We start from the raw sequence: 24,899 nt of genomic DNA, 5'->3' as shown, positions 1-24,899 counted from the left end.
AAGTATCTGGTAGAGATTTTGGCATACAAAATTTGGGTCGAATGTATACATGAATGAATAACCTGATCACAAATCAAACCTTGTGGGTTGAGACTGACTTAGCACAAGCACTGTAGGTACTCAGCAAATGCTTGTTAAGTGAATGAATGAATGAGGGAGTGAGTGTGTGCGTGTGTGTGTATTGGAAGAATGGGCCTTCAAGGAGCTGCTTACGACATCCTCTGTAGAAACTGATATAACAAAAGGCAGCTGGTATTGGAACTGCGTCGCAATACCATTCAAACTGGAGCTCTTATGTCATTTCCCCTGTCCTCTAGGAGAAAATAAATGAGTGACATCAATGAAAACCCAAAGATGTAAAAACTGATGAAGGATTCTATTGAAGCAATAATTCCTGCGTTTTTGGAGTCAGGGTCCACTGTGAGCATCTGAATAAAAGCTTTCCCTAAGAAAAGGACTTACAGCCATGCCCAGTTTTGCATGTAGTGTTCCTTTTGACGTGGGATGATGGAGCAGACCCAAGGTCAACAACAACCTATGTTTTAATGAGGACAGACTTTGAATTCAGGTTTAAATCATGAGATCAGTAATCAGGCAAAAATTATTTATTTTTGTTTGCAGCTTTCTTATTTGTAAAATAAAAATTATGTTAAGGATGCACCTAATCTCACAGGATTGTCTCAGAGCTCAAGTAAACAAAAAAGCTTATGTGTTTGAAAATACTTGACAAGTCACACAGCACCACATTCCTGGAGGTGTTCGAGTGGTTATGCTTCCTCTCACCTGGGCAGGGTAGGTATTGGAACCTTCTTTGAGCTACTCCAGTTCTCCTCTGCTCTGTTCTTTGTTTCATAGACACCCCTGTATTCTTTGTGCAATGGGGTGCCTCTTCTACTAGCCAATATGATCCATTAAGGCCAGAAATATGATTAGATTCATCCCTGTGTCTCTTCCTCAGATCTGACATAGTGCTTTGTACATAATTGACAAATAACATTTAGAAATATATTTTGGATAGTAGTAAATCTTCTACATTGTCTTTAAGTAGTGGTGGAATGGACTGCAGGGAGCTTCAGATGTTTAAGTGGATTGGTCAGCTGGACCCCATTTCAATAAACCAGGGTATTCAGAGGCACACTGGCTTTGTACATCCTGGACACAAACACCGTCTAGGGAAGAGGTGATTTATTAAGTAGCTTGAACACTCACTGCTATAGGATAAGCTTTTCAGCCTTTAGCTCCATTTGTGAGAAGCTAAAAATCAAAGAACTAATAAAATCCAATCACCCAGAACTTCTTCCTGTAGACAGACTGAATTATAACTTTTTAATTTAGGCAGGTAAAGAATTATTACAGTAGGACTCTAGGGCAGGAATGTGTTAATAAAATCATCCTCTCTGCCTTTTCATTTAAAATAATCCCTTGAGCTGATTAAATGAAATATCACTTGTTTAATAACTGACAGAACATTATTTTTAAGCACAAATGTTTTGCATATCTTCACTTCCCATTTTTAATTCCAGGCACAGAAGGGTGGAGGCACTGACATCACACCGGGAGTCGGGCTCGGCGCTCGGATGCAGTTTGCCCTGTCATCGTGGCATCTATAATTTAGTGTGAAGCAGCGAGGTAGACAGAGCATTATCATTAGAAACCATTCTGAACAGGGATATAAAACACGGTCGCAATAACACTTGTCAGAAAGGTGACTCCAGTCAGAACTCATATCCACGAGTTTCAAGATAAATGCTGACACGGCAGCCATCCTACAAAGACTATTATTGCTTTAAAAAAAACAAGCCAAACCCCCAAACAAAGCAAACCCATGAACCTTCCCCAGAGTGAACAAGTTAGTGTGAAGTTTGCATCTGGGGTGGCATAAACTTTCCATGATTTACAGCTAGCATATCCTTCTCCACTTGGATAAGGTGTTTTATGATGCCACAGAGGAAGGATCCAATAGCATTTTGGGTTTAATGATGTTAAGCTATTTGGAATTCTTTCCCCCCTGTTATTTGGAATATATGAGCTATGCCCCTAAAACAGGTCATTAGCTGTGCCTTGTACGGGTTCATCGCCTCACCCCCAGGACTGCTCAGCTGGGGCTTGCGTTTCCCTGTCTTCTACATTTAGAAAAATCTTTTTGACTTGGTACTAGGCTATGATTTAATAACCTTGTTCTGCTGACTTCATAAGCTGTGAAACCTCAGAGAAAAATCCAAATCTGAATTACAGTTCTAATTACTCTGGCCGAGGCAAAGCGTTTCAGCATGGAATGTTCTAGGAGTGCCCATTCCACATTGAGCACTATTTGTTGCCAGAGGTCACAGGGCTGCATTCTGATTTGCTTTTCTCCTTTTCCATGAATGCAGCTGCTTTCCTGGCGCCCTTTCTGTCTGTGAGCCTGGAGGAGCTAACTGCTTGGTGATTCAGTGCAAATAATTTTTTCCCGAGCTTTTCTTTTTCTTGTACTTTAGTTTAGGGAAAAACAGATATATTGTCAATGCAAATTTACAATTTAGCACGGTTGTTTTCATTTACAAAAAGTATAATTTTTTAAAAAAAGATTTCCCTTTTATTTGATTACTTGATTTTAATTGATAATATTTATTCAAAAATACATTATCCAGCTTTTAAATGTTTAGTATTTTCTAACAATTAGAAATATTAAAGTTTAACACATACATGCACTTTTTAAAAAAAGTTCAATCAGCAGGGAGGGGTGTAAAATGTAAACAATCCTTCCTCCCAGCTCCTACCCCAAGTTTCCTAGTGTCTCTCCCAAGGCCACTCTGCCCCAGTGTGTTCTGAATCTTTGCAGAGATGCCTCATGCCTAGACCAGTTCATGTGTTGGCAGATGCTCCTCTCAATGCTGAAATGACAGCAGCCTATTTACATTGCTCTGCCCCTTGCCATTTTCTTTGGTTGTGGCTTTGATTAACGTCTCAGAAACGCTTCCACCATTCTTTTTAATGGCAGTATAGTATTTTAAATCTACGGTGCACCTTCATTTATTTAGTTGAGTCCTGACTATTGACTGACTATAGATCACTCCTATTCATTTTTGTAAAAGCAAGCAAGCTACACTGGATATTTTGTAGGTGTTCTTTCTGCAAAGGATTCACTTCACATAGGAAGATCTACTAGAACATTTAAGGTTCTTTTGTGAAACTTGTCTAAGAAAGGGAATTAAGGCAAGAGTTTTGAAAGCCAACATTTGGGGGCAGGTAGTACCAATTCAGAAAGATCTGAAAAGCAAGGTCAATATAGACACTTCACATGATGAGGAGATAATTTTTTTGTAAGTTCTAAACTTTAAACTGTGATTTATATACTTTGGGGAATAAAATAATTTCAAAATATAAGCTATTCCTGTAGTGCCCCCTGAACACCTTCTCAGGGCTTGAGAACTAGCAACTTTAATGCAAAGTCTCTTGAAGGAAGTTAAACTAATATAAATGGGATAACCAGGACTTTTCCCTCCCTGTCAAAAGAGCATAAAAATTGCCTAGTGTCATGGAAAAAAGTCACAATTACTTATTCATACATTTAAAAATATCCTTCCTTTTGTGTTCCTATTTCCTAAGCAAAAAGGGAAATGAGAACATTTAAATATTTATCTGCCTTCTGGAAATTCTGGAGGTCACCCTGTTATGTCTCTTGGCACCTTATAGTTGCCCTTTCTAGCCTTGTGATTGTAACTTGAGTGATGACTTGTGTAACAAGTCACTTACTGTCAGTGCCTCACCAGAACCCCAGCTCCTCAAGGGCAGGGCCTGTGTCTCAGCTCTTTGCCATGGCCTGCCTGGGGCTCTGCAGGCTGCAGGATGCATGAGTTGCATGTGAGGTTCTAGCCACTCAAAGCATATTTGAAAGGATATATTCTTCTTAAATATTAAGTATAGAGAGTTCTCCCAGGGTGGAATTTATTTTAGTCACTTATTGTAATTATACCCATTTAAGAGAAAGATACTGAAGGGAAAAAAAACCAGAATGCTTAATTATTCTGCCTGTGGTAGGGGAAGAACTAGGTACATAAATCTTGCACAGGTTCAACAATCTCTCATCCAAATCTTACTTGCCACCATTGATAGATCCATATATTAAAGTCTGTATATTATTTGGAGAGGAGGAAGAAAGTCTATTTTATACACATGGACATATAATTCTTTAAGAAGCTTTAGTAAGTGAGTGGCTAAGTTACAACTAAGGCTGACTTCTTCATCAACTTGACTATCAGTTTCCCATATTCTCCCATCTCCACATGAGATCGATTAAAAGGTTCATTCTGATCAGATTATTTTTGAAGAATGAGTTTTGTATTTAATTAGTCTTATTAGAGACTGAACTTTTATTTGTATTGGTGCCATAATTGCAGTTTCTCCCCATCCCTTATAATTACCTAACATACCAAAAAATGAAGGAAAGTTTTTTGCGCGGAGAATAACTAATTCAAAGCCTGCACATCCTATATTGTGATCACCCCAGTCAAGAAGTAAAGTTCAGCCAAACCCTTAGATGATCTGAAAGATCTGGTTGTTTGGCTCCAAGCTGCCTGGGGGATAATCTGGCCTAAAATTTGGACAGAATTGCTGTGTGACAGACATGGGATGTGGGTTTATTTAGATGACAAAAACGACTCAGAAAAGCTTCAGTGATGTATTCAGGCATCTGGATATCCAGGGATGGTGACCAGAATCTTCATTTTGAACAAAATTCTCCTGCACTTGAATGTTCGAGAACTTTGGACCCAGACTAGACAGTAGCTAGCCTTACAAACTTGAAGTGAGGAAAGACATGGCTTTGTGAAGCCAAGAAAAGACTCATCACTGAATGAGCTGAAAGCTCATAAATTTGCAGAGAAAAGAACCCCTAGGGGAGTAACTTAGTACTTCAAGTTGATTTGGGTAACTCGAAAGAAGGTAATGCTTTTGTGGCGCATGTTCAGCAGATTCTAGATGCAAGGGTAACTTCAACTTCTCTTCCCTGAACAAATCATCACAAAGTCATATACATTATATATGAAACAAAAGCAATAAACAAAACAACTGAATTTTCTTGCTAGCAACAAGGAGTTTGGGTTTATAGCAAATGTACTTTCCTTCCCTGGCAACAAACTAAATTACATACAGATTAAGTTAGGTAGAGGAATGAATTTCATCAACACTGTGTTGGATAATCTAACTTGGATGTTGAAGTCAACAGCAGCTGCTATGGATATGGTATTAGAGTGTAAACATCCAAGAGACTACTGTTCACCAACAAAAACATAAAAATTACAAGATAACCTCCAATGAACTGTGCTACAGGACTTACCAAATGTGTTTCTCCTCTGAGCTGTTTAAACAAAACACTTTGCGTTTTTAAAAGTACTTTAATATTTATTGCACCTTTTGATGAGTAAATGCTAGTTTAAATGCTAGTTTCATACTGTGGTGAGGAAGGTAGCTCAGAGTATAAACCCATGCTTAAAAGGCAAGCCAGCTGATAGAGACAGAACCAGGAGTGGAATGTGGATTTTTCTTCTGGTCTAGGATTCCTTTTGTGATACAGCACTGTCTCATTCAAGGATTTCATTTGGTTGGCACATAGTAGGTGTTGAATAAATGCTGAATAAATTAACAAATGAACAGTGACATGCTAGATAATCACTAGGAATAGGGATGAAGCATTGGGGGAATTACAAGAGTGATAATTGGAGGGAAATGAAAAATCATCAGTGCTATTAGCAGCTAATCATGACAGCGAGGTAAAGGCTTTCAAAGCTTTTGTAAGTGTACCAGTTCATATTTCCTAAATAAGAAGAAAAGAAAGCAATGTTTCTTTTTTGGGAAGAATACAGTTAATTCCTCATTTTTTAAGGACTTAGGGCAACCCCTACATTAGCCACCACTGAACCTATGCAGGAAAACCCACCGTAAAAGCTTTGTGGGCTTGAGTCCTAGCTGTAATGATCAGGAGAGTTTTAGGTCATTTTGAAAGTATAAAAAGGGATTGCTGTGGCAATCAATTCCTTTTATTTGTTCTTTCTTTTGTCTTTGTCACTTATGTAGAAATAGAAAACAAATTATAGCTACCCTATAGCTCTCACAAGTCAGAATAATTTAGTTTCAATAGACTTGGTGATACTGTTTAAACCTTGAAAGTTAATAAACATGGATTTGTAGAATTAAAAATATTGAACTATTGGAGTGCTACCAACTCACAAAATTAAAGTTTTATAACCCAAAGTCGAAGACTGTATTCCACAGTTTAAATATTTCATATCTGACATTTTCCAACTTGACAACGTGAAGTCTGATTTTGATTTTTCAATCCAATATGAGTTTGGGAGTTTAATTCAAAATCAAGATAAAAACATTTTGAAACCATTTCTGAGACAACTTTCTTTTTCTGTTTTCCCTTCATATTAGATACTGTATTTTTTTTCTTTCACTTTGGGAAATAAACTTTTCTAGTTAATGGTATGTTACATATATTGGACAATGCATTGACTAGGAATTAAGTGATGGACACATACTTGCTAGTGGGGAGCAACCTCAAAAATCAGAATCTTTAATGTGATTAGTATACGACTTTATTTACCTACAAATTACATTAAAAGAAAATAGATTTAAAAAAAACAAAAAAAACCTGTGAACTACTTCTGAAGCTCCCAGGAGGTGACCATGTGCAAGCAGAGATAGGAGCTGAAAAGTTGGGTCATGTGATTCTGTGATGTCTTTCCAGGAGAAGCTCAAGGTATAGGAAGTGACTTTTCATACTGTGGAGTTACTTCCGTTAGCCATATGGCCAGAAAAAGTCATGTGGTCACAGGGTGCCTTGCTACCCAAATTTAACAGCCTGGCAATTTTTATCCCCCTTTGTGTAGCTTTTGGAATCTATCAATGGCATCATGTACATCCCAATAAAGCTCTATCAAAACTCAGGCAGAGAATTAAATGATCTGGAAAGGTCATCTGGGCTCACACAAAAAGGCAATATAACACTTAAAGGGACTTCTCACTGAAGTGGTTTTACTGTTTGAGTGTCTGATGGAAGTATGTGTTTTGATTGTAGGGAAACTGGATAAGTCAATGCAGCTCAATGTTTTTGTTGGATATGTGGAGAGAAAGGAAGATCAGGTACATACTGGTATCATTGTGAGGTTGACCAATGAAGGTTATGTGTTTTAGCTGTGCACAAAATAAAGAGTGATCCACCTCTGAGGACACTGGGAAGTAAGTTACAGCAGTTCTTCTACCTCCTATCACCCATCCCCCTTCTCCTTGCCTAGACTCTAACTGCACAGAGTTCCTCTGACTATTATGTCACACAGGAGAGGAAACATTAAATTAAAATTCCCTCCCAAGCTCCTTTCAACCAAACTTAAACTTCTGGGGGACTTTTTTTGGGCTGTTGTTTAATTGGACTGATGGATTACTAACTCCAAGTCAACCAGGATCTCCTTAGATCCATTTCGTTGTCAAATTCACTTTCTGGGTAAATGGAAAGACTAACACATATCATTTCTTAGATAATGTTTTAATATCCTGCATTGAATAAAACTTTTTTTAATCAAGTTGCAATGGTAGCACAGAACTCCACAAGGGGCGAGGGGGTTGCAGATGGCTGCATTACTCTAAATGTTCAAGCTTGACTGACCCATTTCATCAGCACTGTCAGAGCCTTGCACTGATACATGTTGACAACATTTAATCTTAAAAAATTGAAAGAAATGAATTAATATGCAAATTTCATCAGCTTTGTAATAAAAATGTCCTTGAAAAAAAACAGTGAACATGACCCCTGAGGAATTGTGTGAATTATCCCAGCTCAATTCTTTAAGTTAGTCAGAGGTACGCGGGTCCGCAAGGAAATCAGTGCAGATTTGACTTGGAAATAATTATGATGAAGAACAAAACACAAGCAGGTTGAATAAATGTAACAACTTGGGAAAAAGTCTTAGTCCTGTTTGTTATTCACTTTGAATTAACAGGATTAGGTTTGGTTTTTGAAAATAAAGGAACACCACCGTGTAATTTTAACACCTAAGTAATGTGAAAACAATATTTTTTTAACTATCAGTTTTAGTGCATATTAAAAATATATCTGACAAAATCAGGGTTTTTTTAAATGTAATAGAGTATAAGTTTTTGGCAAAAGGGATGATTTTAAAAACTCATATTTAGACTATTGTTTGGGATTTCTGGATTGGTCATTTTCATAGAGATGTCTGGTCAACTCACTTCTAGTACAAAGAAGATTGACAGTCTTGTTGCTATTGAAGTGACCATTATTTCACTGAATTTATCAAATTGATGGGATCATGCAGACACGGTCTCTAGATATGAGTCTGATTTATAATCATCTCCACATGGTCATGCTGAAGCTCAATACTGACCCACGAACTCAGTTCAGAAACAGCTGTCTAGGTAGACACTCAACTTATCTCTCTGCCTTTAAGTATGGACCCAAATAGAGGAAAAAATAAAGGTGGTTGGTAAGAACAAATGAAATTTTCTAAGTTAAAAAATTCAAGATTTCTAGTGTCCTCAGAATACATAAGAACATTATTAACAAAAGAGAACCAACCACTAAGCAAAACAAAACAAAAACTGTTATCAAAAGCAGCTTTTCAGAGGTCAAAATCAATGAATGACTGGTTTGAGGATGAATATCATTTCCTTTCCCCAAGTAAATCTCATTAATTTAAATAGATGTGTAAATATTAAGGGAAGACACGTGATTTTTGCTTCAGTCCTTTGCCTATTTGTGCCACACGCTGGGATTGTTTTCTCTCCCTGCCCCACATGCATCGTTCAAGCTCTGGGTTCTGGAAGGAATTGGCTTTGTTGCAAGTTCAGTTGTCGTTCCAGGCACTGCTGATTTTGCCAACATGAAGACTATACAAATTAACTCCAAGTTTTTTTTTTTCTTTTTTAAAGATATGAGGGTCTTTAACGCATGCGTAAAAAAATCAAAATCACATCCCAAACTGATAGTCCTGTATAAAGACTCCAAATGAGACTGTTAACAGCCTGAAAATCTCCACAGTCTTTTAGAAGCCCTGAAATTCTGCAACTTTCCCGATTTCATATATCCTTGGAAGACCGAGACATACAATACTGACTTTGCCCAACCAAATTAATCTTGTCTGTAAAGCTTTTCTGGTTCTCTACAAAAGGCTTTTAAGTTTCTCCTTTCTTTCTTAATCTACCATCAGTAAAATCCTACTTTTATAGTGCCCTTTGCACCTGCTTGCATAAAATGAATAACCCAACAGTTTAATTATGCACTATTCTATCAGTTGGGAAGTGATATAAAGTTGCAGACGGAAAAAAGAATAAAAACCTCTTTGGGTATCCAAAATTAATACATGTCAAGCTTAGGGTAAATCTTAATCTTTTCGAAACATTTTTCTAAAATAGATGTTCTTTTATCACCTGGCACATCAAGACCCGTTGGAGGGAGGGAAGGAAAAAAAAAAAAGGCATTTGGTTAACATGCTGCAGAACAGCACTCTCTTTTCCACCTCACTTCAGGCTGTTCTTGAAAGATCTGAGCAGTTGTATAATAATGAAAAATGGGCAATACTTGTGGGGCATTGCCTGCGCTCACACACCTCCGCCCACGCATTCATCATTCTGCAGGTATTGTCAGTGAAAGTTTAATTGCATAAACACTCTGTAACTGTCCTGTCATATTTCTTGTCAGTCTGGATTCCCTCTCTGGGCTCACTATCTCACAAAACTATAATTGAATTGCTACCAAATCACAAGAGTACCCCCCCCAAATAAAATCTTTATGAATAGAATTTGTTTCCTATCAGCAGATTTGACAAATTATGGCAGAGGAAGGGCCTTGGTGATAATTTTTGAGTTTATTCTCAATGTAGCTATTTGCTGAATGCTCTTATCTATTTAAAAAAAAATTTAAAGCCCCAGTTTGGGGTGGGAGGGAGCATCCAACAACCCCAAGGGGCTCTGTGGTAATAATTCTGCAGGACCCAAGGAAACCAGTAGAAAAACGGGAAGATTATCTTTGCCCTACTGTGAAAGGCTACCATTGGCAAAAGAAAGACATAAGAATTAATTTGGAATTAAAGTGGGTACCTGTCAAAGCTAAGATTTCACCAAACTGAATTCTTAGTTATGAGGTATTAAGTACCCAATTTAGCCAAGTGTTTATTCCATTACACTTTCACTTCGTTTCTCCTTGCACCAAACCTTTCGGTAATCATTACTCATGTATGAGCCCTGAGCAGCCAGATTCTTTGACAGATTTTTAGGACCATGAACAAATGAAAATTAATCAAAGGCATGACATGCAATTTACTAAATATGTGATCATGAAATTTTAATGTATTTACAGCATTATCAAATTATTAATATTTTCTCCAAACAAATAAAACCCAAATGTATCTGATGTGGAAAGAGAATGGTCTTTTTTCACTATCTTTTGTTTCATTTCATATTCTTATAAAATGTACACACAAACACCCAAATGTAAATGAAATACAATAAGAGAAACTTTTAGCAAAGGCCCAAACACTAGTTATTCTCTCTTATAATTCTGTTGGTGGTCTGGGCACGAAATATGGGTGCTGGGGAATAACTCTTAAATGGGACTGGGCTTCATCCAGATTGACAACTGTCTGATGGTTTATGTTTTTTAAATGTGCTTATCAAAACCATGTAGGATTGATGGGTGTTTTTAGATGAAGTTATGTTTTTGCAACAGACTTAATTTAGGACTAAGGTTAAGGCTTAGGATAAATGAGTGCATTAGATGATTAAAGAACATTTATCTTGTGGGACATTTAAGTCATTTATTTATGACACTTAAAAACAAGCTAGAAAGAAGGCACTGTGGGTTTAACGAATCAGCTTTATATAAATGTTGAACTAAAACTAATGACTTTTTAAATGGAATTCCAAAATATGTCAGTTTACTAAATACATAGAGGTAGAATCAAATGTTCAGTGAAGTAGATAAAACAAACTATTAAAATTAAAAAACATTTCAACATCACGTGCATGTATATATACAAACCCAGGTCTCCCTTCTTCAAGTTTTTTTTTTTTAATTAAAACTGCTCCTTTATTTGAGGAACTAGGATTTCTGCCTCTCTTTGATGTGATTTTAAAATTTTCAAATGGAAGAAGATTTCCTGACAGTATAGGAATTTGGACTATTGTAGTGCACTGTACTCAGTATGATAAAATACCTTGTCAGGGGCGACTGGATGGCTCAGGGGATTGGTAATGGGATATATAGAGCCTTTCACCCGTAGGTCATTGGCTTGAATTTTGTCCAGGTTGGCAGTGACTAAAAGTCATTAACATCTCATGACTGCTTGGTGGCCTATGTGAAATGAGTTTCTTAATTTATTTATTTAAGTCCATATATAGTACCTATGGCCAGGGCATCTGGGCATCTCTCTTGCTTTTTAGAAGCATTCTACCAGATCTATGCTCATTTCACTTCTCAAGATTAGTGATGGACTGAAGCTCTCCTACACAAAATAAATTGATTCATTTAAAGTTCAAACCAATACTGGGTCCCCCACCCCATCTTCCAGCAAGAATCAGAAGGCTGCATGAAAGCTGATTTGATAGTAAAAGGAACCTTAAGTTGTGGAGACCTAACATCCAATTCACTTAGTCTTTTGTGGAACATAATACATGTTGTGGCTGTGGCTACACCACAATGACCCAGTCAGATAAAAAGGGAAAATATCAGTCATATATACACATCATGTATACTATGACCACCAGCCAAATCACTGAGTCATAAGAAGAACACATTTTAATGGGCCAGGTTAGAAGCTGTAAACCTTTAGGACAAAGTGGAAGTGGGCAGTCAGTAAGCTAGCCTTAAAGAAGGGAAGTTAGCAGGCATGTTTTGGTGTGCAGGATCTAGGAACAGTGGGCAGGACCTCTGAGAAAAAAGCAGGCATCTCGGTTATACTTTAAGAAAATTGAGCATACAAAAAAAGTGAATGTGCAAAGCGTAATCTGTTTATTAAGAAACTTGAGTATATAAAAAAAGGTGGCAGTACAAAACAAAATCTCTGTGTTACAGAGTTAGAGGGAGGTAAATTATTTATTTCCAAGAGAATTTTCCCTTAAATGGAGTCTTTACAAAAGAACTGAGTGTGTGTGTGTGTGTGTGTGTGTGTGTGTGTGTATGCACATTTCACATGTGCTTTTCTCTGGGGTATTGTGATTCATGTAGAATTTTTTATCAGGTAGCACACATACTCATAATACCACAATGATAAATTAATATATTAATTCACTTGAAGATAAAACCAACATGCAATTGGTTCCTACCCCATTCTCCAATCTAGACTAGAGGGCTAAAATTTTATAACTGGAAACTGAGGTACATAAAAGTTAATTAACTTGCTCAAGGTCAGTCACCTACTAAGTGACAGAGCCTGGAGGTGAGAAAATGAACACAGGTTGTCTGGTTCCAAGGTCCTATGTACTTACACATTTGTGACTGATACAGGAATAGTTTAGGATGTAGGTCTTAAAATTGGGCCTAGGAATGACATCTTCATATGTAGTCAACTTTCAGTTAATAGGGTAACCTGCAAGTGATCAGACTGTGGATTTAAAAAAAATCAATAATATGGAAGTGCAACTTAATTAAATTGCTACAATTAAAGAAAACAAGCGTGTAGCTGATTATTACCACTGCCCTGCTCTGGGAAGTCATAATTATATCTTTACACTAATATCTATTATTGTAGTGCTTTTATAGGTGGAAGACCAGAGACTTTTGTGCTCTGCCTATGTAAATAAAGGACAGGGAGGACAAGGTGAAAGAGGAACATGAGAGCCTGCAGATCAAAGACCAGTGCTGCACTAAAAAATGCGAAACTTAGAAGCTGCTAGGTCTTGTCTTAAAAATATCAGTTAGTTACTAGAGTCACCCAGGTGCTCACCTTTAGAAAGGCTGAAGGGCACCCTGGCTACTGATGAGTAACATTTGGGAGAGCTACCAAAGGAAGTAGATATTTGACCTTGGAGCTGAGTGGCCCATCTGTGAACCTGCTTGCATTAGGAGGGCCAAGAGTGACATGGATGGGGAAAAGTGGCATCCACCTACCAGAAACAAGATCATATGCTTCTGGGTGAGTTAGTCAGAGTTTCTCTAAGAAAAGAAGTTTATCATTACTATGGTTTGAATGTGTCTCCAAGGGTTCAGGTGTCGGAGACTTGATTCTCAATGTGGCAGGTGGCGGAGGAGGTGGTGGACCGTTAAGAGTTGAAACCTAGTGGGAGTTCCTACTAGTGGGCATGCCCTTGGAAGGGACTGCAGGACCCTGACCTCGCTAACTTCTCGTTTGGCAATATGAGTTCTTCCTCCCACATATAATCCTGCTGTTGACACCTAACATTAGGTGGCACAGCAAAGATGGGCCCATGCCAGTGACATGCTGTTTGTTTCAGCACCTAGAGCTGTGAGCTTTTCTGTATAAAGTTAGCCTGCTTCTGGTATTTTTATAACAATGATAAACAAACAAATAGAGTTGAAAGTTGTGAAAGACTAATTTAAAAAAATAGGTTTATTGATCACACAAATTTCAAATCATCACTAAGTTAATGTTCATTGTTATTCTCCAATGAGAAGACGAGTATAATCTCTTTTTCCTTTATTATTTATCTGTGGGACCTTTTTTTCAAAGAGCATCTCATAGGACAGTTATGTTGAGGAATGTATTTTGGAAATGCTGGCTTGAGATTTATGTCAGCTGTGCATTTTAGAAAGCAGAGAAGCCTAACCAGTCCATTACAAACTGATGTACAGATTTACCTAGTTAGAAAATGAAACGTCTATAAACTGAATTTTTCAACATAACTTTTTGACACCTTTTGGCAGGGGATTTGTGAGAGCAGGGAACTTTTTGGTAAATATTCTACCCAAGAACCAGACAGCCTGGCCCATGCACATGTAATAAATAATGATTGAACGAGTATAGAAATGAATGAACAAAAGGATAAGTGAATGTCTTACATATCTAAACTACTGAACTTGTGTTACTTTTATACTTCCACGTTCTGTGAAATAGAGTATTTCCCTAAATATTGATCATATTTTAGTTTTTTTGTATCATCAATTAAATCAATTTCTATACTTTTGATCCCCTTCTGAATAAAGACTTGCTCTATTCAATAAAGAGATGACTAGACACAGAGAGTTTTAATTATTTTTGAAGCCATCAATTTTGTCAGTGCTAGTACTGTTTTTATTTGGCTAGAACATACCTTGACAAGTGAGAAGAACTGACCAACGGACTGACAGTTTAACAAAGGCACAGGATATACTTGAATAAAACATAAAGAGGAGCAGATTTGAACTTTGAGAAAACATATATTAATATTTCATGATCAATAGTATATATAATTTAGTAATTTTCATAAGTTGCAAGATCTTCTTACCAATCGATAAAAAAGTGAGAGCGGACAGATGTATTATTCTTAATCCTAATCATATGTGAAAATTCAAGACTTGCATAAATTCTAGAGAACTCACCATAAGTTCCTGGCTAAAGACTAACCACAAGGTACATTTCTGCCTTTTTCTAAATATTATCTTAATTCTAAATCATTTCTTTCTTTGCAAAGGTCTCTCAATAAGTCTTTTTCTCAAGATCTACTCATTCACTTCTGGGTTATAGAAACAGCCTCTCAAATGATTTATTTTTTTCCAGTCTTCTTTATTCAACCCAACCTGAACATTTTTCAAAAATAAAGGATCCAATATCGAGTGCAATGAACATAGTTACCTATGTTGCATGGAAGAGTACAGTAGGCAGAGCTGCTTGGGAAGGATAGTGAGCGCCCCCAACTGGTGGCCTCAGGCAGGGGATGGACAGGTATTTCTGTTGGGCTATTGAGATGCACCTTGGAGGAATGGTTAGGAATGGGGGTTCTGACACCAGGCTGTTAGGATTCAAACCCTAGAATTTCCACATATTTACTGGTAAGACGTCTATAATTTTTAAGAAACTCGCTCTATTTTTCATGCTTCATCTATAAAATGGGGGAAATAATGGTACGTTCTTCATGGTATTTTGTGAGGAATGATGAGAGTAATGCATGTGATGGGATTAGCAGAGTATGCAGCATGTGGAGAGCAACCATGGCATAGTAACAGTTATGTTGGTTGCATAAGAAATCCAGGAGTCCAGGAGGAATTGTATAATATGACTCTTAGGGAAGATCCTTCTAAATGTGAGGTATTTTTAAACAGATAAGTGATAAACTAATATTTTCAATGGATCACTGCTCTCTTTAATGAGTGATACTTAGAACTCAACATACCAATATCAGATGCTTCACTTTGGCACCTCAATTCCTCCACAATCTGTCCCCTCTGTAGATAAGCAAGTACCCTTGCTTCAGTGAGGAACATAGGGTTTCTCCCTGCCTCCCCTCATCCCACTGGCTTCTCAGGATGGGTCTCTTAGAGGATGATCTCCACCTCTCTGCCCTTAGGTGGGTTTTCAGGCACAGTATGCAAATCATCCCTTCTCCTCAAAACCAGGCCGATCACTGAACTACTCCCTGACTTCTTTACCACTTGCTATTTGTATGCCACAATTGAGGAGAGCAGGACTGTCTCCTTTTCTCTGTGGCTGTTGACTGTATACACCTGCAGACAATAATCAATTTCATAAGGGCAAATCTACCTCTTGTGTTGTCAGCAACTACCAAGCAAAGTATTCAAAACAATAACAGAGACTGAGTCCAAATTCTGGATCCATAATCTACTCTGATATGAAGCCAGTCATTTATCCTCTCTAATCTTTGTTTGGGGTCATTTTGAGTAATAAATTATTTATACAGGCCTATTCTTTGCAATTGGAACATTTAGGTAAAACATAATAAAAGCTATTTATGAATACATTGTTAATGTTTCTATATATAGTCTTTGCAACAAATTATGGGAGTAGAAAAAGCTAAAATAGTATAGTTTTTCAAAGGTAGAATTTCTTGAATTTCAGTTAGTCAAGTTGGCTCAGATAAGTGGAAAGGAGGCTGTTTGGGGGCCCCGCCCATTCAGAACACTCCTACAAGGAACAGTCAAGTCAGAGCAACTGATGTTCCTGTGAACCTAGCATGCAGTCGGCCCAATGTTAGGCAATTTTTAGGCTATCTAATTAACAAATGAACAACAACCAAAAAACCCCAAACCTCTTGATGATGCTACCAAAGTTGCTGATAGTTATGGTCTACATATGCCTGGGAGTGTCAAAACATTTTTTCTAAATCTGAGTGAGTTCTGCCAACTTGTCCTCCAGTGCAATCCCTCCTGTCTTCCAGGGTGCCCTGATTGTTGTCCCCACACCCCTACATCATACTAATCTTTCCCTTCACGTGATGGTCAGCTCCTGGAAGGCAGGGAGCTCCACCTTTCTTTCCTCAGTGTTTCATATACTCTCTGACACATGGCAGACATTCCATGAAGAGTTGTTGAGTAATTGGAGCAGTCTTTATGGTCAAGTGGTCGTAGGTCTTGAATGAAATCCAATCTATTTAGTAACAGCTAGAGAAAAGAGGCATATTCTTCCCTCTTCTCAAGCTAATTTTGTCAACTAACAAATTGGGCAATGTTTCCCATGGGTTCAAGCAACCATGATTGTATTCTGTGAGTGGATACTTCCAAGAGGTCATGTCGGCCTCCTGATGGACACTAGCACTCTATTTGCTCCTTTTCTGGTTCTGGAAGAAAGACCCTAGAGAAATTGCACAGGGGCTGGCCTGGTGCTGGCTGAGGCCGAGCAGAGGCCAGGTGTACAGAGACTATTTTGGTTGTGCTCCTGGCTGGGGTGTCATACAGCAAATGTGGATCAAGGGCTTTTGTTTGTTTAATTCAGATGCTACTTATTGTGACTGAACTGACATAGCATAAGGAATTTCAATGTAGGGATGAAAGCAAAGTAATATATGGGTGATTCTATTTGCAAGTAAGAGATTTACTTTGAAAAACAAAAGATGTTATAGATCAACAAAATATGTTCATAGGGGATAATTAGGTTTCTTCTGGACTTCAGTATCTCCTGGGAAGAAATTCCTCTGTTTGATTCTTACCAGGGTCCTATCTCCCTTTTTATCCAGTTTCTAGGCCTCCTGCCTACTCCAACTCTAATATTGCGCCCTTCAGTTTAATCTTGGCTGCTAAAACTAACCTGTGTGGCTTGGGAAAGCAACTTAGAATTTCCATCGCTTTTCCCTCAGTTGTAGAACAAGGATAACAAACTGACCCGCCTCAGAGGGATATGATATGAATTAATTCCTGTAATTAGTAGGAATTTTTGTGTTCTGCCTGCACCAAGTAAGGTATGAATGCCACCATTATCACTGGCCTGAGTATGCTTTGCTTCTAAAGCTATACTTGGGAATAACTGCTTGGCAAAGAGCTGACAACTGGAAGTTGCAAACTTTACACAGAAGCAATATTTCCAGTATTTTCCCCAAGCAATCATGAGTAAATTGCTCACTAGGGGTGGAAATGGTTTCCAGCCAGTTCTGCCTCTTCAGATCTGTGCACCCTGCAAAGCTCAGTCAATGCCAGGTAACTGATCCTTTGTAAGTCTGCTGTTTAGTGCAGATGAGGAATTCAGAATGGTATAATTTGGACAGGGATGAAATTTCTGTGCAGTGATATGTATTAAAAGCAAATAACTCGTACTTTGTTCAAGGCAACAGTTATACAAATAAAATCGATAAATTTTAATTATCCAATGACAAAGACAACCATATATATATATGTATATATACATATACACACATATATATGTAGACATATGTATAGATATATAAATGGATAGTTATTAACAACTTTTTCTTAGGTTTTGTTTCAGAAACTTGAAAAATGTACTCTTTATCACTATAGGAAAAAGGAAGTCAAGATTCTGACCTAGAAAGCTACATAAGAAAACTTAAAAATAATGGATTTTAAAAAATTTGATTTCCTAAACCTTTAATGGAAGGTTTGTGGGGAAAATGCTGTATATAAAGTAAATAAACCTAGCTTGTATTTTGATAAGAGGGCTTTGTTTCTATTATTGAACAGTCATTTACTATCCTATTGAATACATATATAAATTCAATAGACATAAAATTAATTCACAAATTCAAACTATTTGTTTATATAACATTTATATAAAAATTTATATAAAAAGCTGTACTTTTTTGAAATGCAATCACTGTGATCTAAACTTTGGAAGGGGAAGTTAGTTTCAGAATGGCATGCAGACCTATATTGAGATCCAACATCTGTTCTTGGAACAAAAGGGAGACTGCCCTTCTGTCACTGAGTAACCAATGCTGATTTTCACAGGTCAAGGTGTGAGGTCCCTAAGGATGCCTGTGCATTCTGGGAGCTGGCCTGGAAGGGCATAGCTCAGGCACTGGGCCAGGAGAGTCCAGTGGAAAGAAGAGATTTTACCTTATTTTTCTTTAGTTCCCTAAGGCAAGGTTCTTGAACTATAAGGTTGCTTTGCAAGTGTTATCACGCACAGACCAACACACCAAAGCATGAGCATATACAAATTAAGGCGATGAGTGTGCCTGGGACTTGTGCACTAAGAAAAGAACGGGGCGGGGGGCGGTATTTTCCCTTTTGGTGGCAGTTCAGGTGATCTTGCTTAGCTTAACTGGGGTGAGGGTGACATTTTAAAATGATCTGCTTTCTGCATGAAAAAATAGTACTGCATCAAGGTAGCTTTTTTGAGGCAAAGGAATTATTGTAAGTTTGGCAAGGCAGTCCTTGGGGTATTGGTTTAGTTTTGCAATGTGTGCATCATCTTCAGGATTGGCAAGAAGGTAATTCTTATTTCAAAACAACTATGACATAGCTGAGAATAAATAATTTTGAATATATAGTTTTGGATAAAAGCTGAGTTTATGACTAAATATTTCTTTGGGTGATGAAAAGAATAGTTTTGGTTGGGCTGCTTTCTATTAGATTTGCCATGTCCATGTGCACCTGAGTCTTAACAGGAGTCAGACCAGTTGTGGGGGGTGGAATTGTGAACTGGTTCAGATCCCTGCTGCAACCCCAGTAGAGATGCATTTCATATTCAATCCATCAGAGATCACTGTGGTACATTATCTGATGGATTTATCTTTGCTTATGTTGAATGAATATGAAAAGGAATTAAAGGTGTATTTGCAGTTTGATAAACATTCAACATAAATTATACATTTTAATTTCATTTATTAGTTGGGGACTATGGAAAGCAGGAATTTCATTGCACATGAACTGCCATTCAGATGTAAAGATTAGCAGTTTCCTGAAAATGTGCACTAATTGTAAGAACAGAGTCCATTTCTATCTTAACTTAGTTACTGTATGGGTTATATTCAGAATTTTAGAAAGACAAAAGAAGAGTTCAGCTCATCCAAGTGACTATATAGTTTGTTGTTTATACTTCCAGTAGATATATTATCATCAAGAACAAATCTATACTAATAACCTCCTAACGTTTGACAACTTGTATGAATACTGTAGCCCCCATGCAAATTTTTAAGTTGTATTTACGTCTAAAAGATTTGGTTCAATCTTTTAGCATTAGCATGCAGAACAGTTTCCATGATATTATCTTATCATATAATGACTCCAAAAATCTCAGGGAGATTAATGGTGGTAACATAATTCCAGAAAGTTGCCACTCTATATGTAGAAATATATTGGCAATAAAAACCAGTCACTGTATGCCTTTCCCCAATAGGGGATCTCTCACTTTTCTCTGATTTTTAAAGGCTTCAGATCAATAACTGGAGTGACATTATTAACAGCTCCCTCAACACCTTGGCCAGCGCTAATATTAAATCCATTACACCTTCTGTTTGACATTTGCAGTACAGCAGAAAGTGCTGTAGATACAGTCACATTGTCTGGGGACTGGGGTTGGATGTGCGGTTAGTAAGATGGTTTCCCTTATCTATCTTCTAAATTCAGTTCATTGATAGGAAACTTGAACCAATACAAGAAAAAAAATCAAACAACCCCCCAACTGTACACCAGATGGTAAATAATTCACCCATAAATGTGATCTCATATCCATGTAGTTTTTTTTTAAATAAAATATTGATCTGATCCTCTAGATAAATCAAAATATTGATCTGATCCTCTGGATGAATTTTTACATTCTTTATTGTTATTTCTAGTCATTTGTTTCTCTAATTAAATAATTTATGGTGAATATTGTCTAATGAAGGCAGAGAATTGAGTTCCTGTTCCTGTAGAATCAAAAGTTGATCAAACTTATCACAGCTTAGAGGTGTAAGTAGAAAATGCAGATTATTTCCATATAGGTAAGTATTCTACTGTTTTAATTTTGCTTGCTTTTAAAACTTTCAGGACATAGAATGGGTGTGCTAGCATAAAGTCCATATTACTATAATGATTTTCTTAACCTCACACAACAGGCTGGCGTCTGCTGGAAACTTCAGACAAAACATGATAACCTGTATTTGAGACGACCAATGGGTTAACCATGCTGCTATCGTTATTCTTCACCCAAAGTACTGTCTCATACATTTTGCTAAATTGTCTAAATCCTGGTGCACTATTGATTTCTCCCCCTATGAGTTCACACCCATTCAATAAGCTGCAAGAACCCCTTGTCCTAGTTGAATTCCCTCCAAAGCAGGGCCCAGGTATGTTACTCCTGACAGCGGTAGGCGGGAGCTGATTGTTAGCTAGTGGGAAACAAACCTCCGGAGACAGGGAGGAAATTTCATCTTGAAGTGAGAAACATGACAGGGAAAGATGCCTGTGAGGTTAAATGAAAAGCAGGTTACTAGAAGCATGTTATGTTATGATCTTATTTAGTAAAATACACAAAAAAACTCCCCAAATCCCACCACGTGTGACGTGTGTGTGTGTACATGTGCGCACGTGTGTGCATGTGAGTGAGAGAAAGAGAGAGAGAGAGAGAGAGAGAGAGAGAGAGAGAGAGATGGGGGTACAGAAGCAAAATCTGGAAGGAAATGTACATATATTAATAGTGCTTATATCTGAGTAGTGAGATATTGGTTGAACTTTTTCCCTTATTGTCTGTATTCGCTGAATTTTTCACAATGAATCTGAATTAATTTTATAACTGTAAAAAATCTGTTTTATTAAGAAGAAAGCAGGAGTAAAAACACAACAATTTTATGACAACTCTCTGCCTTCAAAATAGGGAGATTTTTTAGTTCCTGCAGGATTTTTTGAAAGAGCTGCTTTTCTGTTTACTCAGCATTTAAAAGACATGGCATTGAGATTTATGAAAACATGAAGATAGCACTCATAATCTCTATATTGCAGAATCATTAAGAGTAATGAAAAGATATAAGCAGATCTACAAAAAAGAAAATGAACCATCCAAACAGCACGTTAAAGAGGGTCTGTGCTCCCTATGTTGCCAGAGCCCGTGGGAGAAGAGAAATGGCTGCCTGCAGGTCAGCGAAAAGCAGTCTCTTCCAAAACGGTTAGCTCTACATTTACAGAGGCACTTACAGAACTTCAGAACTTTTAAAACAAGGCTGTCCATTTATTTTTCCAATGCTTGACTTAAGATTTCTTTAAAAGAAATAATGTATTTACTAATCTATTAGTAAAAGTGCATACATATAAAATATTTATCTGAGTTTGCTGCCAAGTCAACAGATCTTTTTTTTCCCCCCATTATCTTGAGACTGATTCAAGACAAGGCAATCACAAGGCTGGCAGCTCAAAGAAATAGAATTCCTATTATAGCACAGTATCACTGCCTCTTAGTCTGGTTTAGTCACTTATTTCCTTTTATTATAATGCCAAATGTTATTTAGATTTCAGTCATTTAGTAATGCTACACTGAACACATCAGGGCTTCTAAAAAATTCCATACCTACTAGTCCTTTCATTTTCATAATAACCATATATCGATATCCCTTCTCCAACCAAATTACACCAGGATGTAAAAAGGAATCTGTATTTTATCAGAGTTTAAAAGATTATGATGCAGTGAACAACAGTCTTAAAAAATGTTCCTTCATGTTATTAAGAATTAGGAAATCTTGTTAAAATTCTTTCAGCTTTTAAGAAACATAAGCAGCTTTGGGATGTAGTGCCTGACATGAACTTTTAAAGTAATTCCCTTGGAGCGATCATCTGCATTAGTGAAGATATTTCATTCAAGGTAGCACCCTATGCTGCTTTTCAGTATTTGAGTAGTCAATCTAATTGCTTTTTTAAGCCAAAGATCGAAAATAACCAATACCACAGACTTTTAAGGCTAAGACAGCTTGATTTTCTCTAATGGGAAGAACCACGCTCACCATCAAGGAGAAGAGTCCTTCCTTACAAAAATGTAGCTAATGAGCCCAAGTTGTTAAGGGATATAGAAAGCTGAGTTCACAATTTCCCTAGTTTGGAAGGCCAATGGAAGGTAGGAGAGGTAGGGGAGGTAAGCCCAAGTAAATATATAATTCCTTTTAATCAGGCCTCATGTTAAAGGATAAAGTAACTCTACAGAAGGAAATGAAGGGAACAGTTGAAGGAAATAAGTGTTCTCCCATTATTCAGGATTAATAATAAGTGAAAATGGAGATTTAACAGTGTAACTAGTTTTATGCATGCTAGTGCTTCTCAGAGGCATGGAATTGATCAGAGTTCTTATATTAAAATATTTCTTTGGGTTTGCTCTTTTATTTTGATTCCAGTCTAGGATGCCCTAGCAGAACTGGTTTATAGGTTGTGGATTTGTTTTCTCCAAAAGTCTCCTCCAAGTGCCAAGTTACCCTCAATAAGTATTTGGGAGGCATCATGCTCCTTATAAATTGACAAGGTGATCTGGCTGTCATAGAACCTGAGTCAACATTAGACTGCCTTAGCAGAAGGTTAGTAGCCTGTACTAAGAAAAGTGGCAGTCCTTCTAAGCTTTGTACTCCTCACAGTACATCTGGAGGACCCTTCTGAGGATCATATTTTTAGAGGGTCACCAACAAACTGAAGTACAGCCAGCGTAGGATACCTGGAGTGCTGAGACCATCAGAAACACAGCAGCCAATAGTGGTTGTAGAATTAGCACAATCTGACCTGCAAACACGAGGAAGGCAGGATTTAACGTCTCTGACTTCACATATTGGAAAGGCTCTGATAGGGAAGAGAGAGTAAGTCTGAAACACAGTTCCAGAGGACATGAGGTTGTAGATAAGAAGGTTGGGCTCCAGATCAGGAATAACTTTGTATCAGAACTGCTTGGCTATGGAGGTGGGCAGCCTTGTGAATTCATGAGCTTTCTTTCAGGGACAGGTTCCAGCACAGACTAGAATGGGCACCTATTGGTTTTGTTGTAGAGGGACTGCTTGCCTATGTTGGAATTTGAACTAAAGGATTGGAAAGATCTGTCTGAACTTAGAAATTTGTGATTCGGGGCAACAAAGTTCACTTTTCCAATGCTTTCCTTTTTAAATTATTTTGTGCTACATGTTTGAGTTGTGAGGAATCAAGGTGCCTCCATTCAACTCCAGAATGAAAGTGTAGAAAACTATTTTCATGTGCTGCTTCTCAAATGCACCCAGATATGAGCAACCTAATGACTGAAAAACAGTCCCAATTATCTCACTGGCATATCTGTTCAGTAAAATCAGTGAGGTATGGTATAAGAATGTATGACTTTCCCTGACAAAATTATTCTCATTTTTAAAGGGTCAAGAGTAAACTTAATTTTTTTCTTTTCTCATGTGTGGGGATAACTGGAAAAGGATGCTCATCAATGTTCCAGAATAATGAATGCCCTAGGAATTGCAGTCAACTTCAACGAGGAAACATGAATTGGTTCTAGATGGAATTAAAATATTTCCCAAAGAGGCAAATATATTTTTCTCCTTCTGTGTGAACAAGTATATTGTGATTATTTCTAGGCATGCCAAATTAAAGTATTTCCTTGGAAGTATGTAGAGTTATTTTAATATTAATATTAATACAGTTTTTCTCCCTTTTTCTTTTTAATAAATGCTTTTTTGTTATGAATCTGTTTTAAAACAACAGATCAAGTAAAGTACAGGCATCTTTGAAGAGTGCAAAAATAATTTCCCAAGTAAGCAAATAAAACTTTGCACTTCAAATCAGGCCTTGATTCATTAAAAATCTTAAACTTCTCATGAGAAAAATTAACATTTAAACCACTGCTGCTTGGCCAAGCACTCCACCACACAAGAATATGAAATATCTCCTCTAAAAAAGTACAAAAAGGACAAAACCACAAATGTGGAACTTCAATTAATTTAAAGCCCCAATCAGCAAAGAATAAATCCTTCGCAGATCTAATTACCAGCGCTCTCGGAAGACCCAGGCCGACCAGCCAATCTTCCCCGTGTTTGAACAGCTTGATGAACTAGGGGACTGATGGATATCAAGTCATTTTGTTTAATTTATAAATGGATTTTCCCCTAATACTTAAATTATCATCAGTACAACACAATGAAAATGGGAACATTCTGAATGCAAAGTCTATAAGAGTCCTGGAAGGAATCCCAATGAGGAATGTCACCTCTGTTCATTCCTCTATACAATTGATCTAATTAAATACTGAGGGTGGAAAGGCAGTTTAAAATGTAGCCATTTCTGTTTTCTTTTTAGCCTTAATTTATCTGTTCACATCTTTCAAGTACCTTCTGATGCTTAAAAAAAAAAAAAGGAAAAAAAAAAAAAAAAGAAAGCGAGATTTCTGCAAATCTCTAATACTTCTAATTCTCCACAAGCTAATATTCAAAACGCCTCTGCCACGGATTTTGCTGAATAATAAATAAATGCATTACACTTAGCCATGGTAACAATAAAAGGAAGAAGGTGTTCCAGGTCAGAAGCTTTCCTCTAGTAATATGAAAGAGAAACTAAAGGAACTAGTACCTTCTATATGTAT

At 37.3% G+C, this 24,899-nt stretch overlaps 1 protein-coding gene across 9 annotated transcripts in view; it reads right to left on the bottom strand.

Annotated features, from left to right (window-relative positions):
• Npas3 (neuronal PAS domain protein 3) overlaps positions 1–24,899 on the bottom strand; it is an 829,271-nt gene that overhangs the window by 99,437 nt on the left and 704,935 nt on the right. The gene's annotated exons all lie outside the window — the stretch shown is intronic.

The sequence above is a fragment of the Sciurus carolinensis genome, chromosome 2, assembly GCF_902686445.1.
Source record: "Sciurus carolinensis chromosome 2, mSciCar1.2, whole genome shotgun sequence".
In the NCBI taxonomy this organism is placed as follows: Eukaryota; Metazoa; Chordata; class Mammalia; order Rodentia; family Sciuridae; genus Sciurus; species Sciurus carolinensis.
Note: the sequence above shows the minus strand (reverse complement) of the source record. Positions and strands in the feature narration are given on the sequence as shown.